Source organism: Pteropus medius, unplaced genomic scaffold, assembly GCF_902729225.1.
Source record: "Pteropus medius unplaced genomic scaffold, Ma_sr-lr_union100, whole genome shotgun sequence".
In the NCBI taxonomy this organism is placed as follows: domain Eukaryota; kingdom Metazoa; phylum Chordata; class Mammalia; order Chiroptera; family Pteropodidae; genus Pteropus; species Pteropus medius.
Window position 1 is genome coordinate 40,900,802 of NW_024340849.1, and position 4,760 is coordinate 40,905,561.

Consider the following 4,760-nt stretch of genomic DNA (forward strand, 5'->3'; position numbering starts at 1 on the left):
CCTTGCAGTAGATGCAGCAAAAGTTGTGTTCTCTTCTTAATTTTGTATAATTAAATACAAATACAGTTGTGTTCTCTTCTTAATTTTGTATAATGTACAATTCTAGTTTTGAATATTTCTCTTTTTAAACTTTAGAACATATGTTTGCTTACTTCTCTACTTAGAGGGAAGGAAAAGTGGCATTTATCAATTACTTGCTATGTACTTGGCACTGTATAAGGTGAAATTATTCATATCATTTATTTAAATCTTCATTATTTCCTTTAAAACAGCTGTAGTTATCCTTGTTTGACAGAAGAGGAAATTAAGGCTCAGAAAAGTTAAATTATCTGCCCTTGATTATGTGAATCATAAGTAAGGAATTCAGGGAAAGAGTATTCAAATCAAGGTCTGCCTAATACAAAGGACCTTGTGCTTTTATTATATTCTAAATATGTAACTCAGTCTGATTCTTAAAGAACATTAAGATCTTGAAAAGAGACTTTTGTATATGTAGAACATCTATATAGCTATACCACATTTCACATACAGTGTTTTAATATGTTATAGTGCCCAATAAAGCTATTATTTGGTTTTCCATGCTAATATGGAAATGTTATGACACAGAAAATGACATTTGTAGGTAACCTCATACTTTCTTTCTGTCAATAGTTTTACCCTCTTCCCTTCCTCCCCTATGAAGACTCTTCCCAGATCTATTAAATAGAAGAAAAACGACAAGCTCATTTGAGTCTCAATTGTCTTAAATGCCTTGTGGTAGCAGTAAGGATAGACAATAAATCTCCCTAACAAATTATTGGTCAAAGGAAGAACACAGCAATACTTGAGTAGTGATCTTCAGTTGTTTTCTGTATGTACATTGCATTTTCCCGACCAGAACAGCATTCCTCAGGCAATGCCCTTTCCATCTCCTTCTCCTCCTCCACCTCCCCCTCCCCTTACATTTCTCTTCTTGTCCCTCTCCCTTTCTTTTTCTCCTTTTCTCCCTTTTTCTCTTCTGCAGCTTCTCACCAGAGTACAGGATATAGAGTAAGTCCTTTATAAATATATGTTCAGTTGACAGGAGCGGGAGCCAGCTGAGCTGATCTCATACTATGTCAGCTGCTGAATAATAGAGAGTGGTCTGTGTGATTAATGTATTTATGTATTCAACTTATATTAGCAATATCCTCCTTGCCATCTTTCTACCCCGTGTCCTCATCCCTCAGCCATGCATTTGTAGAAAGGCACTCTATAAAGTGTGCTTATTAATAAAACAAGCAAGAGGAGGCATGCACTGTAATAAAGGTGTTAGGGAGTTATTTATCTGAAAATATATAAACAATTCATGTAAATGTTCTGCTTCACACGTATACACAGATTGTAGATGTAGCCAATCAGCAGTTCCTCAGCAAAAGCTGAGATTGAAAAGGACATATTTATAAGAAGTTGATGTTACTACCCCAGCTAAGTGTAGTTTTATTTTCTTTAATGTTTCTTAGGAATGTTACACACAATGTAGTTAAAAATGTCTCTATTCAAAGTCATATCTGATATTTGATTTCATAGAAATGCATTGTGTAAAGCAATAAGCAATGATTCCTTTTAATTAAAATAACCCAAGCTGAAAAACAACCTTAGAAAAAATTATAAGTAACTGTTCTTTAGTTACCAGGAAGAGAGACAAAACATTTTCCGGATGATGCTCCTATCTTTTCTTTTTAAAAACTACTTTATTGAGATATGATTGACATGTAAAAAGTTGTACGTATTTAATATATACAACTTGATGAGTTTGGGATAAACATACGAAACCATCACCACCATTAAGGCCATAGACATATCCAAAGTCTCTCAGTTTCTTCCGGCTTCCTATGTTATTATCATTTTTTGGTGTGTGTAGTAAGAACACTTACATAAGATCTGCTTTCTAAGCAAATTTTAATCTTCTATCTTTTCAAGCAGAGATAGAACCAGTTAGGATTATTCAGTTTTTACATGCACACCAATACAGAAAGGATATTGTAGGTCAGGTCTACTTAGATTTAGTTATATTAGGTACAACAATGCTTAAATTACTTAAGGTAGTACCTTTTAGCAAAAGGGGTTTTATGAGACTCACTTGATTCATACAATTTATGAAGGGTTATAACTAATATTTACAAAGTAGACATAGCTATCTACATGTTTTTTTGGTTACGCTATAAATTTTTTAGACCATCAAAATCTTTTTTTTTTTTTTTCATATGGAAAATTGGCATCTCTCCACTGGCCAGGAGTAGCTAGTCATCCTTAATGAAGCACATGCTGTTTTGTTGGCTCAATTCTCTGGGGTCTGCCTGTGTCTTGATTTCTGGATCTATTCCACAATGTCTTGATCTATTTCTTCAGAAACTCTGGCTGTTGGCTTATAGAAAATTGTTGCTTGGCAAATTGTAGGGACTTTAGTGTTCTCATTGTAGACCCTTTTGGGTTAAAGCCAAGGTTTTGATAGTGTTAAACGCTTCTGGGTTTACTGTGGGGGCCGTCCTTGTCCTTGCTGGTGGCTTTCTATATTCTATCTTTAGCTATCTGGTGTGTCCTCTGTTTCTTCACCTCGTGGAATGGGAGATGTTGGATTTAATTCTTATGGAAAACCAGCAATTTTTGTCAGGGAAAGTTTTACTGGAAGTATTATATGGAAGACTAACTCCTTTAGGAAATACTTCCTACATAGCCTGGTACCTGGGAACAGAGATTCATAGGTTTCTTTACTTTCAAGCAATCCATAGCCATAGCTGTGCTATGCTCCTAGGATCAAAGGGCCTTTGATCATCCTTTTATTTTAAGTAATATCAGTCGATTGCTAACTAAAATATGCTTTCTATTCAGATATGTTTTATTTAATCTTGTTTATTCATTCAATTTTGGGATGACAGTTCTAAAGCATTCTTTTTTTTTTTGTGACTCCTAGCTCTTTTTGCAACTTTACTGTTCAGCTCAATAATGGATGGAGATGAACACCTGACCCAAAGCCACTCTGTGTTGACCTGCTAATGGATAGTCAGATTCTCTTTCTGGGAATTTGAATAATGAGGGATCCAGACCAGTCATTTGGCAGTGACCTATGGCTCTATATATGGCCATGAAGACATCAGGCTAATGGCCATGTTGGAACTTTGGCTGGACTTTGGTCAAATTCCAACTCTAATCAACCATATGAGCAAAAGGGTCTGGTACTACGATTGATACATTAAAGGAGTTGTTTCTCTACCAGAAAATAAATGGGGCATAGAAAACAATAATAAATGTCTCCTCACATTTTTTAATATTTGAGAATTTGGCATATTATTTACCTGTCTCACTATCTCATTGACTTTTCTTTTCCCTGCTAAGAGTCATGGATCTAAGAGACTAATATTATTTGGGTAAGTAATGCATGTGCTCATTGTTAGGAAAATTATAAAGAAGTCTCAAGGTAGGCTAGTTTTGCAATATACTTAGAATAATACTGGACTTGGGATGGCTACACATGACATTATAAGGTACTTTCCTAAGCTTGTCTGTTGCTCAAGAGAAATGAACTGCAAGACAATGAATAAATAGCTGGAGTCCTGGAAAGAGCAGGGAGTATTCCCATGGGAAATGTTCACCAGGCCAGTTTGGAAAAATGTCATGGGTAAATCACCATTTTTATTCCATATTTAAATAGTTGCTGGTATTGGCATCTTGTTGCTCAGAACAGAAGTTAAACTCTAGAGGAGTGGGAGGGCTCTTATCTCCTAAAAGCACAAAGACTTTATTCCTGGAGGCTCTGAACTTATCTATGATTAAGTAGAGGCAATATAACTGAAGCCAATTTGGACAGCCTCAGAGAGTAGAATTATCTGTTGTACAGGGGAAAATAATGACTGCCACTTGTTGTGTGACAACATGTGCTGAAAATGATATTAGGTAATTTATTATTTCTATACTTATAGTAAGCATGCAGCATAGGTATTATTATTTTTATTTTACATACCAGGAAATTAATGTTTAGAGAGATCGTCTCGTTATTTGCTAGTGAATGAAATGAAAACCCAGGCCTTTTGATTTCAAAGACAGTCCTAAAAGAACCCTGCTTTGTCACACTTTGGAGGATTTCTTATATTTTTCAATAAAACCCAGCACACAGAATAGATCATCTACACTTTACTTTTGGACAAATGGAAAAGTGACTGAGTCCTTAGATATATCCTAAAACAAACAATAAAAACATCCAAAATACCACATTGTGACCAACTTTCATAACAACCAATTTCATAATGTCATCCTTCAATCAAAAACATCCAATGAATCCCCTAGAGGAGAAAGTCTATGCTATTTAGATTGACATTCAAAGCTCTTGGCCAGGTCTATAGCCATGCTACCCTGAACAAGCCCAATCCCGTCTGATCTCGGAAGCTAAGCAGGGTCGGGCCTGGTTAGTACTCGGATGGGAGACCACCTAGGAAGACCAGGTGCTGTAGGCATAAAAAATAAAAAATAAGGGATTGTAAGCTGACCAGGTCCTTGCAATCTGTGAGGTCAACCAAGGGTTGCCTTGCCTAAAAAAATTTAAAAAACAAAACAAAACAAAAACAAAAACAAAGCTCTTGGCCAGAATAGTCTCTGAAATGCTCACTATGAACTAATCTTATCTTTCTAGACTCCTCCCAGTAGAATATTAATCTTGGGCTGCATCCAAACCTGACGTTCTGCTTTTCTCTTTGCTTTTGCTTGCCACCACCAGCCACCACCACAACCTCTTCCTCTGTGTGAAA

The 4,760-nt window shown here is 35.9% G+C and overlaps 1 pseudogene; it reads left to right on the forward strand.

Annotated features, from left to right (window-relative positions):
* The first annotated feature begins 4,350 nt into the window (after positions 1–4,350).
* Positions 4,351–4,469, forward strand: LOC120591144 (uncharacterized; annotated as a pseudogene).
* Positions 4,470–4,760: the final 291 nt, after the last annotated feature.